This window comes from Otolemur garnettii, unplaced genomic scaffold (assembly GCF_000181295.1).
Source record: "Otolemur garnettii isolate 467f Iridium unplaced genomic scaffold, OtoGar3 scaffold00027, whole genome shotgun sequence".
NCBI lineage: Eukaryota > Metazoa > Chordata > Mammalia > Primates > Galagidae > Otolemur > Otolemur garnettii.
Window position 1 is genome coordinate 8759474 of NW_003852422.1, and position 14365 is coordinate 8773838.

Consider the following 14365-nt stretch of genomic DNA (forward strand, 5'->3'; position numbering starts at 1 on the left):
CATTCTGAACTGGGTGTTGTCAGTAAAAAGGGCAGACGGGAGAGTGGATACAGCTGTAATTGATAAGAAGTAGCTGACTCACTTAGTGTGAGAGGGAGATATTTGTGGTTAGGGATTGCACAGTGCCCTTGACTGCAAGGGTGTCCAATCAGATGATTTATGTCCATAAAAGACAACATGGTTTAGCTGTATGAGTCAGATCTGTTTCTGGAGGTCAAGGGCTGCTTTTTTTCCTTCTCGGTTAAAAAATACAACAGTAATTCAAGCTGGGACGGCTCTTGCTACGTGATACTCTTTCTGTAGGCAAAATTATAAATTCAGCGGTTAGAAAATGATTCTTTGTAATCTTATTTTGGGGGAAGTAAATAACAATAATAAAATACTGACAATTTCTTGTTTAGCTGTATCAGTTAGAGAGAGAGCACCTTGCCATGACAGAATAAATAATTGTTAGTTCTTTTCTTGTAATAAGGGATCCCCAGGCCTTTATAAGTATTTACTACTTGGGATTAAAGGACCTTTAAGATTAGTTAGCACTCATTATTTTAATTTTATAACCAAGTTAAGTGACTCCTACCACAAACTAATAGGAATATAAATCTTGACTTTTTATGTGACCTTGTCATTAAAACAGCTAACAAGGAACACATATTACCAGCTCCGGAGCCCTCTGTGTGTGTGTGTGTGTGTGTGTGTGTGTGTGTGTGTTCATCAGCCTACACTTTCTTACAGGAACTAGGAAAATGTTGACATGAATTCAGTCACCTCTTCTATTTACCTGGCAGAGAGCATTACTCACCTTTGAAAAGCAGAACTACTCCCCAGAATGCTCAAGCATAATTTGGTATCCTGATGTCATCTTAAAAAGATAGAAAGACAGGAAAAGTTACCATTCTCTCTCTCCAGTGTCTACATGATTAATTTGTAATATATTTTCTAAAATAATGAATTATCCTTTATTCAATATTACCAATAATTACCTGGGATTAATATGAGTTTAACCTATGCTATGTATGGGTAAACACTTTGTGGAAACACAAAATAAAGTACAGATACTATTAAAGTGACATTGAATGTCATTTTTTGGATATTTTAAGGTATTTTGTGATAATCTAAGGTCTCCATCACCAATAAGAACAGTAACTTTTTATTAAATCTCTTTGTACAAGCAAAGCTAAACGATTTCTGACTATTAGAAGAACAGGTACACCATACTTTAATGTCGATGCAACTCACATTTTGAGTTGATTGTAAGTACTTTTAATTCATTGCTTTGTATTTTTCTTAAGTTCTCCATAAAACTGATAAATAGTATTAGGAAAGCTTCCGTGGATGAATGCCCCTCCTGAGGTCCCTGACTCTGTGGGTGTGAAGGAGCCTGTGCTTCAGCAGCAGTGCCCGAGGGTGGGCAGCCACGCTGCAGAGTCTGCGCTGGGCTCTTACTCTGCGGATGTGCTTGGCTAAAAGGGCTCACATGAAGGATGGATCAAGCTCAATGACATACTCATGAAAATCTCCTAGGCAAGCATTTTCTGGTCAATAATGATTTGCCAGTATATGTTTAAACAGCATGAGAAAAAAAAAGTTCCAATTTGCCTGTTTGCTGATTTTTGTGACTTAAATTCTTCCATCACGACCAATTTCGACTATCAAGTTTTTAGTAGTAGAACCAATTGCAACATTGCTGATAATTTAATAATTGTCCCTCACCAGGCAGTACAGACAAGCCCTAGAGCCTCACTGGTATTGTTCTTCAAGTAAATTAAATAATTAGTGTAGGAAAAAATTAGGAAAATAGTAGGAAACAAACATGTAGAAAGACATTATCAGGGAGTCAGTGTGACGCATCACATTTTAAATATCTTCCTTTTACGCCTGATCTGTTGGCTTTCTTTTTTATCATGAAGGATGCTGAACTTTACTGAATGCTTGTCCTGCATCCATTGGAAAGATCATACGGTTTTTACTTTTGGTGGGGCTTGTGTGGTGAATCACATTTACTGAGCTATGTTGAACCATCCTTGCATCTCTGGGATGAAACACACGTGATCATGATGAAGAATCTCTTTACTGTGCCCTTGGACCGGATTTGCTGGTCTTTTGTTCAATATTTTTGTGTCTATGTTCTTCAGGCATATTGGTCTATAGTTTGTGTTTATGTGGTATTGTTTTTGCCTTTGACATCAATGTGATATTGGCTGCAGAGAAGGAGTAAGGGAAGATTCCCCCTTTTTGATTATTTGTAACAGTTTTAGCATAATTGATATCATGACAAGCACAATTACAAAACATGGAGAAAACAAATGGTAAATGACACGAATAAATGGAAAAACATCCCATGATCATGGATTGGAAGAAGTAATGTAAAAACGACCATACTGCTCAAAGCAACCTATAGATTGAACGCAATCCTTATTAAAATAGCAACTTAATTTTTCACAGTATTAGAAAAAAAATCCTAACATTTATATGAAGCCAAGAAAAAGAGTCCAAATAGACAATCAATCATAAGCAAAAAGAACAAATCTGGAGGCATCACAATACCTGCCTTCAAAGCACTTTACAAGGCAAGAGCAACCAAAGAAGCACGGTATAATATAGAGGAGATGGATAGACCAGTGGAAAAGTATAGAAAATCCAGAAATAAAGTCAAATAACTGCACCCAAGTGATCACCTACAAAGCAGACAAAAGCATGCGCCATTCAATAGAGGAATGAATGGTGCTGGGAAGATTAGGTAACTGAATTGGGAAGAATTTGAGACATACAATGTTTAAGTTAAGATGAATTAAAGACTTAAACGTTAGACCCGAAACCATAACAATTCTAGAAGAAAATCAAGGAAAAACTCTTCTGGACATGAGCGTAAGCCAAGAATTAATAGCTAAGACCTCAAAGGCAAGTGCAACAAAACCAAAAGTAAGTAAATGGAACTTAATTGAACTTAAAGCTTCTGCACAGCAAAAAACACAATCAGCAGAATAAATAGACGATGTACAGAATGGGGAAAAGTATTAGCAAACTATATACTTGGCAATGAGTAATATCCAAAATCTATAATGAACTCAAACTAATCAGCCCCCAAAATAACAAAAACAAATAAGCCCATTAAAATGTAGGCTAGTGACATGAATAGACATTTTTCAAAAAAGCTATTCAGATGGCCAAGACATATACGAGAAAAATTCTCAAAATCACTAGTCATCAGAGAAATGTAAATGAAAACCTCAGTGAGACATGACCTTACCCCAATCAGAATGGCCCTTTTAAAAAGTCACAACACAATAATGCTGGCACAGATGCAATGAAAAGTGAACGCTGATACACTGTTGGTGGGTGTGTGAATTATTCCCCCTTCTGTGGAAAACTGTATGGAGATTTCTCAAAGAAACATAAGTAGATCTACCATTTGATCCAGCAATCCCACCCCTGAGTATCTACACAGAGGGAAAGGAGTGTGTGTACATATATGAAATAAATCCTGCATTTGTCTATGTTTATCACAGCACACTTCACAATTGCAAGGATGTGGAATCAACTAAGTTTTTATCAACTGAGGAGTAGATAAAGAAAATGGGGGGTGTGTGGCCCCTGTGGCTCAAAGGAGCAGGGCACCAGCCCCATATACCAGAGGTGTTGGGTTCAAACCTGGGCTTGTGCTAAAAACTGCAAAAAAAAAAAAAAAAAAAAAAAAAAGAAAGAAAGAAAGAAAAAGAAAATGGGTTATATATGCCATATGGAATACAACTCAGGCATAAAAAAGAATAAAATAATATCTTTTGCAGCAACTTGGATAAAACTAGACAATATTATCTTAAGTGAAGTAACACAGAAATGAAAAACAAAATATCACAAGTTCTCACTCATCAGTAGAAGCTGAATGTTGGCTGCACATGGCATAACATGGGGTGAGGGACATTGAAACTAAGGAGGTGTGAGTGACAGACAAAAACTTACCTATGGGTGCAGAGCAAGCAGTCCTGGTGACACAGCTAAAATACATGGAACCATGGAACAAGAGCATTTTCACTTGGAAATAAAAATTTGAAAAACTGCAAAAAAAAAAAAGTTTGTTAAAAACTTCTTTTCATATTATATGCTAGTTCTGTTGGGTTATTAAAGACAGACTGGGCTGAGCATGGTGGCTCACACCTATAATCCTAGCACTCTGGGAGGCCAACGTGGGTGGATTGCTTGAGCTCAAGAGTTCAAGACTAGCCTAAGCAAGAGTGAGACCCCTCTCTACTAAAAACAGTAAAACTACCCTGTGTGGTGGTGCATGCCCCTAGTCCTTAGCTATTCAGGAAGCTGAGGCAAGAGTCTCTCGTGAGCCCAAGAGTTCGAGGTTGCGGAGAGCTATGAAGATGCCAGGGCAATGGAATGAGACTCTGTTTCAAAAGAACAAAATGAAAAAGTAAAATAGAATAAAGATGGAAGAATGATACAGAGAACACAGAGATAGAATTGGACACACAATGCCTTCTATTTACACTGGAGCTAAATTCCCCCCCCCACACTTATTAAAAGGCAAAGAAAAGTTTATTTAGCTTTGCATCTCTTAAACTTCTTGGCTAACATATACTAGTTACTCATCAATTGCTTTGATAATACATGTTTATATATGTACATGTATATACGTGTCTATGTGTATATGTGTGTGTGTGTGTATATAAAACCTTTCTGAAAAATGATAGTATCAAAAACTACAAGAGATAAACTCAGACATTTTCTAAAATTTGGAAAAGCTTTCATGGATCAGTCATTTGGATAAGTTCCCAACAGCTTTTGTTGTTGTTGTTGTTATTGTTTTTTAATTCTTTTAAAATCTTCCTCCTTTCTGGACACAGAGAGAGAAACTCCAAGTCTTTGAAATACTAAGCTAATTATGCTAGCCTTAGGTGATTACAGTTTTCTATTCACTGGAGCTGTTGATTTTAAGGTATGTGGTACAATTATATTTTACTATATTATTTGTTAATGTTTCTCTCTGTGGAAACATTTTCCCATGCAATGTGTTTGTGTGCGGTGAATATTCTTGCAAATAAAATACCTTAAATTGAATTTGAAATAGATGGGGTATTTAGTAATAAGTGGATAGGTATCTCCGATAAAGCTCATTGCAAATTTTTGATGAGCCTATCTTGGTTATCAATTTAATGACAATTAGTATTATCATCTTACTTTAAAGATTAAAGTTACTATACTATTATCATCTTACTTTAAAGATTAAAATTCAATTCAATTCAATTTTTTATATTTTGGAAGGAATTAACACCAAAAATCATGAGGATTGTCAGTATACGTATTGGTCTGTAGAAAAGACAGGCAGAGCTGTCCATTTCTTTATATTCTGCTGTTTGGCTTCAATTATGCACAGAAAAGTGGCCCAGGGACAGACGTGACTTTCTGTATCTGTACTGAGTTACGTCACTCTTGGGTTTTGGAATGGGAATATGTACGGCAAACTTTATGTCAGATGGAATATTCAGTTGTCGAAGTCATTTTCTGTATAATTTCTGATTTTGTATTGCATTACCTCTACGGGCTTAATTACTGAAATTCTCTTTGCATGGCATGGGAATAAAGATAGACAATTTAAATAAGGAAAGATGCTATCCTTGCTAGTTTTTCAAGTTCAAGATTTCAAAAGTCTTTGTGAGAAGTTGAACTTCCCTAGTGAATCTGGCTAGAACTTTTTATTCTAATTCAAACCTGCTACTACCTATGACCTCTCATCCTTTATTTCTTTACCAGGCTAACTTAAAGGCATTTCTCTTGAATAAAATACTTTTGATTTTCAATGAAAGAAGTATTTTAACTTACTTTTTACTGCTCTTCCCAAATGGAAACACACTCTCCATCTCAGTTCATCTCTTTTACTGATTAATAATCCATATATCATATTTCTTCCTTCTACAGAATCAACTGTCTGCGTGAATTTAAGGGAGAACTTCAAATAGCCAGTTCCCTAAAAAGTGATGTATTTTGTACTAAGTCAGTCCGATTGGGGCAAGGTACTCATTTTCACGGCAGTTCAACAAGTCTCCTGCCAAAACATTACATTTTATCACAACAACCCCAAATAATACACACCCTCTCTTAACCTTTTTTTTTTTAATTTGGAGTGAATTGCTATAAAAGAAAAAGCTCTATTTTTTCTCACATAATACTAGAGACTTATTTACTATCACAGGAAAATATATGATTGTTAATTGTCATTGGTCATTATTTTATCAAGAAACATGCTTCAATTTTCTTCTCTGTAAGAGTAGTCGATTGCATTGGGTGATTTTTAAGTTTTCTTAAGCGATTTAGACTGCAATTATTCTATGCACTTTGTGATGGTTGAAGACTACTGTTTGGGATATTCCAAGGTCTTTTTTTTTTTTTTTTTTTTTTTTTAGGAAAATAAGGAATAAATTAGCAAGGCCTAATGTATTTTTAAAGTACTTTGTAAGTACTTAGAAGTAAAATTAGTCAGAAAACTTAGAAACAATAAATAGTATTGGGGGAGCAAATGGCAGGTGTGCTGGGTCTGTGTGACAGGCACTATTCCTCCCTCCTACTTGTTTGAGCTCTGTCTGTTGCTAACCCTTCTAAACTAAGAGAAACACAGCCGTCTTCATGGATGCCTTTGTGTGTTAAGCCGTGACTCTTTGAAGATTGAGACCCTCCGTGTTAAAGGACGCCAGCCTCTTCTTCCAGCTTTGTCTTCCACAGCGTACACACTCCACGCCGTCAGGACCAGGCAAAGGCCTGTTTTAATTACACCCCACATATCTCATCTTAGCTCATGCTGATCCTTCATCTGAAATCCACACTCACTCTGCTCAGCCTTTCAGATTTCCAGCCATCCCTCAAGGCCTGGCCAAAAGGCCATCTCTTTCATGATGCCCAGATTGATGAGATCTTTCTCTCAAGACCATTTCATGCAGCTTTATATCATGGTTACCTGGGATCTATTTTTATTCCTTTTAAAATATCTTTGTTTCACAGGGACTAAAATAGTGAATCTCACTCTTTTTGTTTTCACTTTCTTCCCTTGCCTAAGCTCCTAATTCAAAGCATGTAACAGGCAGAGGACATAGTCTCCCCCAATGTCATTCATCTCCTTTCTAATAACTTTTTCTGCATTTTCAGCCACAAGAGAAATCACAGTAGGACAGATAGCATCTGATTGACAGTGATGGAGTGAATGTCTTAGATTTTTAAACTGTCCTAGAATTAACTGAGTTTTTCTGGATAGAATGTATATGCTTTCATTATTATCTTAAGAATATATTTATACAGACAATGGATTTGAAATCTTCCTTTATACATTCCATACATGGCACACAATATATAATTTAAAAATTTTGTTATAATACTTCCAGATGAGGCTGAAAATATTTGATATTACCCACTGTGTAGAGTGATTATTTTTGTAGAAAAGATTTCTAAAAGTGGATGGAGTAGACCAAAAGATATGAATGTTTTTAATTGAAAGATTTTGTCAAAAGTGTTCAGTTAAAATCCCTAATGATTAGTGTTGGGAACCCCCCATTTCCCCATACTGTGCCCACTATCAGTTATGGGCCTTTATAGATCTTTGCCATCAGATGGGCAAGATGTGTCTTTGATACGCGGTTGTCTTCTTCCTCGTGATAATTTTGATTTCTTTCAGTGAGTCATTCCTATTCAAGGGGTAATAAGTGAAACTCTGTCTCGAAAAAAAAAAAAGGAATCTATTATAACTTTTGTCTTTTGTCTTGTTGATGTTAAAGGTTAATCGTCAACTATCAATGTATGTAAAGCTGTTACATTGTATGTTTATTTATACCATTTTTATTATTGTATTGTTATATTTTATTCTTGTATGTTTTGAACAGTTATACTCTTGTGTTGGTTGAATTTGCAGATATAGAACCCAAAGATACAGAGAATTATTACATTCTTTCTGAGTTTGGATATTTGTTTAATTTTACCAAATATCTACCATTTAGTAAAAGCATCACATATGCTTTCCTGAAAATTGACTAATACAGTAATTATAGTACAATGTTTTATAAACCTTTAAAATAGCTTTGCATTTTTGCTTAACCTGTTTAATACTGATTTTTAAAAAATGTGATTCTGAGTTCAATGTGTTACTTTTAGGCTTAGAATTCTTGCATAGAAACACAAAAAAGGATAAATAGATATGGATTTGCAAAGCTTTCAACATGTATTTATTATGTATAATTCATAAAATGCCTTCACGTATATAATATAGATCATGCATGACTCACGGGTTTTGTACTTTATGGTAGTGCCAAAGTCATAGGCATTCAGCACACTCCTTTTGAGATTACATCCTGATAAACACATTAAAAAATGAAAAATGTGTAAGGAAAGAAATTATAGTTTAGGGCGGCGTCTGTGGCTCAAAGGAGTAGGGTGTGGGCCCCAGATGCCAGAGGTGGTGGGTTCAAACCCAGCCCTGGCCAAAAACGACAAAAAGAAAAAAAAAAAATTATGGTTTGACTTAAAATATTTCAGTGTAACTATGGGTTTATCAGGACATAACCACACTGTAAGTTAAGGAGCATCTGTATATATACTTTGTGAACATCTTAAACATCTGTATCTGAGAAGAAACTATAACAGATTTTGTCACTGTGACATCTCTCAGCCCTTCATTGGTCTCTAGGGCTGGTCAAATTTGGCTGTCAAGTTATCCTTGGATTCTTGTGATTATTGTGACTTTTTCAGTCAATAAAACTCTGCTCTTTTTCTTACTGTCTCTACAGATCGCACCTGTTTCATGTGAATGTGTGTTCTTATTTTAAAACCCATTTATAATCCAATTTGCTGTTGATTTCTTACTAGGAATTGGGAAATTCTTCAGCAAAATATGAAAAGAGCATCCTGTAGATTTTTGTTTGTGCCTCTAACTCTCTCATACTTAATTTTTTTTTTCACACACATGTAAAAAGACTTTTTCACACAAGTTACAGAAGAGCCTCACACTTTTGAAAGATAGTGTACTTTTCCTTCTAGCATTTCTGAAATTTAGTCTCTCATTTCCTCTGTCTTTGTGGTTAGGGAATCTACAAAAATCCCACTATGTATTTTTATTTTAAACCCCACATATAATCCAATATGATGTTGATTTCTTACTAGGAATTGGGAAATTCTTTAGCCAAGTATTTGATGAATATTCTGTGGTTCTTTCTTTATGCCTCAAATTCTTTCTCTTGTACCTAAAAAAAAAAAAGAAAATGTTCTAAATTCATAGAATCAGAGAGTAAAATGGTAGGTTACCAGGGGCCGGGAGGGGTGTGAATAGAGATTGGAATTGGGGAAATTATGATCAAAAGATATAAAATTTTAATTAGGTAGAATAAATTCAAGAGATTCCTTGTATAGCATGTTGACTACAGATAATTAAATTGTGTTTCATACTTGAAAATTGCTAGGAGTAAATTTTTTTTTGCAGTTTTTGGCCATGGCTGGATTGAACCTGTCACCTCTGTCGTATGGGGCCGGTGCCCTACTCCTTTGAGCCACAGGTACCGCCCGCTAGAAGTAAATTTTAAGTGTTCTCAACAGAAAAAAAAATAATTCTTTGTGCTACTGCTTTTTTATAACAAGAGTATAACAGCTGGATTCTGCCATTCATTTATTTTAGTTTTGTATGTGTATAATAAATGAAACTCTTTTAAACAAATTAATAGTTTTTGAAAGAGAATTGCACACAAATTCAAATTCTTTTTATTAGAAAGCCACTCTTCCATCATCAGGTGAAACCTTTGATCCTCAAAAAGATATGGTAATGTGCTAAGTAAGTGGAAAAGGCTTTGTTCTCTAGGACAGAAAGTGCATAACCAACCACTCGTGACACATGCGGGAATGGGAAGTCATCTGTCAGGCGAGCGCACCAAGGGGGCAGACGCTGACACTGGAAGAGCTACTTCAGTGACTTGGCAACTGGATGTGCTTGATTTGACGAGGTGAAACATTTGCTAGTATTACATGTCGGCATTTTCTTGGCTAACCATCTGAAGACAAACGCAACACAGCATGGGTAGGAATGTATAATCACCTCTCCCAGAAAATCCAGAATTAGTGTAGAGCAGTGGACGCCACCAAATGCCCCATTTTAATTGTGCATCTGACACCAAAGAATAATCACATTATAAAGTGGATACATATTTCGATCTGCATAAGTGCACTTTTGGCCTAATTATCCCTGTTACTATATGAACACCTATTAAACGACAGAAAATGCAAACATTCAGAGCACTAGTAGGGTGAAATATATTTGTATTTTAAAACTTATGAAATTGAATACTCAGGAATATTTTCTGTAAGTTAGCAGCTCTTGAGGTAAAGGGGGCATGTGAAGGGATTTCCTCGAACGTATTCACCAACATATGGTAAATTTGATAGTCAAAATCTTCTATTTTCTCATGGGAATATTTGTTTCCTAAAGTTGTAAGATTTGTTGAACAATTTTTAGTTTTAATGTTAGATAACTAATTAATGTCACACATACTTGAATAATACCCTCTAGTTATAGAAATGTTTACAAATTTTATATAATTCAAATATGTATGCAAATCATGTATATTCAGTGAACAGCTATTTCATGCCATATAATGCTTAGCACAAGACAGACTGTCAGGTAGAACAGACGTCCTTACTTCTTAGTGCACATTAGAATCACCCCAGAGTTTTGAAACCACCAAAGCAATTAGGTCAACATGTCTGCAGGTGTAGACCGAGTGCTGCATTGTTTTAAGTCCCCCTGCTTATCCCGACGTGTAGCTTGTGTTAATCAGATAGAGAAATGGTGGAGTTGGTTCATCTAAGCATTTTATAACAATAAAGGGGATTTAGAAATAGCTGAAATGACTAATAAAATAAGTGTTGGATAAATACAATATAAACAAATGAAGAGATATTTTCCTGGTATTCATGCTCTTGAGACAGGTCTAAAGCTGTAAGATATTGCTCTATTTTTTTGTTGTGGTTGCAGCTACTGTAACAAATGACCACAAGCTTGGTCCTTTAAAATAACAGAGATTTGTTTTCCCACAGTTCTGGAAACCAGAAGCCTGAAATAATGTCTTTGTGGAAGCTCTGAGGGAGAATTTAGGGAAAAATCAGTTCTTTGCTTCTTCTAGCATCTGAATTTTTTTTTTTTTTGCCTACATTCTGTCTTTTTTGAAAAATTTTATAACAAATTTGTCACATATGTATACAACACATCCATGAATATACATCACAGTTGCTTCTGAGATTAACAAAAGCTGACACTTTCTGAATCATTTATTTAGTACCTACTGAATGCAAATATATATATATATATATATATAAAATTTTTGGATGGATGCCATACATTTGCTCTCTGAGTGCTAGCAGCATAACTAATGAAAGAATAAACATAAGATAATGTAACATAAAACAACCAGAAATGATCACCAGAAAATGCAGTATGCCCAGATAGCCCTATAGGTGAGGTCTGCTAAAACTGTCCCAGAGTCCTAACCAGTGAAATAAATCTGGGAAAAAATAATAAGAAAATCAAAACCAAGATCAAAAGTGATACAGGGTAGGAATATGATGAATAAGATTCTCAGCACGACAGCCCAGAGGCAGGTGTCCTTTAATCCTAAAAAGTGCAGAACTTTTAGCCTTTCATGATCCTGCTTTGAAATCCCATAATAATTCTTTACTCCTTCCTTGGGGAGTCCGTGGACTGGGTACGTACCTCAACTATAGATTTTGCCCCAGTATCATGCAGTCACTGGTGTTAATAGTGCATTTATTTTCAGCTTTTTAAAATGCAAATATCACGAAAACTGAGAAAACGGGCTTGTCACTCTGCATGTGTCCATGAGGCAACGTCCCAGCTTTAACCTGCACTGTAATTCTGCCATTCTAGCTTCATCTAAAGTCTGCACTTTTATTTTTGACCAGAATATTTTAAAGCAAATTCTTAACACCATATAATTTCACCTATAATTATTTGAGTGTGTATCTAACTTATGGGAACTTAAAAAATAAAATCATGAAACATCCGCCACAATACATGTAATTAATTAATACCATAAAATAAGCAGCCAGTGTTCAATGTACTTTCATTTCTGAAAACTTTTTTTTAATCATGGTTTATTGAAAAAAGTGATCGTGTACTTGGGGCTTCTTAAAACGTAAATTAATCTTACACGTAGTACCTACCTGGGCCACGCTGCCTAGAAAGTCACTTCCTGGGAGGCTGGTTTGAGGCCCATCTGTGTTCTGTGCACCATCAGAAGCCTGTGGGCAGTGAGTGGCGGTGGGGCCACATGGACACAGAATGACTGTGAGGTTCCCAGATGAATTCCAGACAGGATCAGGCGGCACAGGAATACCGAGTCTGCTCCGCCCGGGAAGACAAAGTCTAAGGCAGGATCTGGGCTCTAGTGTGTGTCTCTGTGACATAAAAAGACCTTGGCGGTGCCAATCCTTAAGCAGTCTCCATGGTTATTTTGCCAGTTCTGTATTTATTGAACATCTTCATAGGAATGATACATTTGAGCTGAGACTGGGGCCAAACAGACATGGCAGTTGGTGAAACTCAGAAGTCCCTGGGCTCTTCCTTCCCTTGCCAATGGAATCAGTAATGAGTGTGTGTGTTCATTTCTGATTTCTGTGTTTCTCTCGTACCTCCTCCCTTTGTGAATAAACACAGCCCCAGGCACTTCTGCACCAAATGTCATGAAGGGCACTTACCCACTTCCATCTCAGAGAAGTAAAGAAGGAACAAATTGAGAGAGTAACATGGGGCTGGCAGGTGGGTGATGGAGATAGAAGGCCACATGTCTGGGGCAGAGGCGTCACCTGTGCACCTTCAAGGGAGGATGGTTGTGGCAGGAAAAGGGGCAATGGATAAAGTGGGAAGGGGACGGCTTAGAACACACATTTGCTTTCCAGTGTCTGAGTTCTCAGATACGGATACCTCCTTTTGTATAGGTCTGTCATTGAAGCCTAGCAGCACGCTTGATATACTGCACCTCCTCAGGAATGTTTGACAAGTTGAGTTCAATTGAACACATCAACTCAACTCAAATGAGAGTTAACGCTGAGAGTAAGGAAGAAAACAAGATATGGGACACATGGCGAGTTTTTCATGAGTTGTTCAGAGGATGGGTTGGGAAGATAAGCAGAAATGATGTTGATGTAGGCCAGAATTTAGAGAGAGATTTTGAACACTGTTCAACTGTCTGGCTTTCGTAGGATCTGCAGCGGTGCCAGAATAAAAAATTTGCCAGTGTCTTGTGAATCTATTTTACTGCATGACTGATAGATCCCACAAAGGGTATATGAGAAGGAGACAGTGGAGAGTTGTGGGCTTTGCCCACCATCAGGTAACAGATAGAGACGGGCAAGCCCCCAGAATCGTAAGGGAGCAACGCTTTCAACAAGAATAACCTTTGCATTCTAATCACTGTGTTCTCCTGGGCTTTCTATTAGCTTTTTCTCTTCAATTATTTACTGAATATGTAAATCCTTGTCGGGGTATGGACATGTGCTTCTAAAGCATTTCTGAACCCAATTCTCCACTCTCATTATCTCAGGAACTTATTCACAGAATTTATACACCACAATGTAGATGTGAGAAAAATTTTTTCTCTCCTCGAGACATTGTGTGTGTTTTGTAAATGTGTCATAATTCCAAAGTGCAAATTTCAGATCTTCAATAGAAAATTATTCAGTGTGTGCTATAAGAAGGTGAGAATGCTGTTTTTCAACAGAAAGTTGTATTTTCTTTGTAAATAATAACCATGAAAAATTGACTACAGTTTTGAGAGAGCATTAACACTATTTACAGAGACTTAATATTTTATATTTTAAATTTTAAAATGAATATTATAGTCATTTTGCATGAAATATGATTCTTAGATGATAACAGACATTCAATATTCAATACTTTTAGGGATACGGAGAAAAAGTTAGTTCACGTTAAAATGGGATGAGGCAGAATATTAAAGATACCGACCAAAACTGACTAAATTCTGAGTGAAATCATTAGCACTATTAGTTGTATAAACATTTCTAGCTGAGAGCACCTGTGGGGTTACTTGAAGAACAAAGTACAGAATTAAAGGCCTTCATTTCTAATCTGATCTGTGAGATGACAGAGAATCTCTTCCCTAAGCTTCCTCATTTGCAAAATTAAGATAAAACAAGACTTAAGAATGGTGTGAGTCTCAAAAGAAATAATGTTTATCCTTTAAACTATCCCAGGCATAAGAAAAAATTATCAGTCATACCTAGGAATACTTTGTTCAGTATTGGTCTCTAAGTACATCTACTGTTTACACAGATATCTACATACCTGCACACACACATGCACACG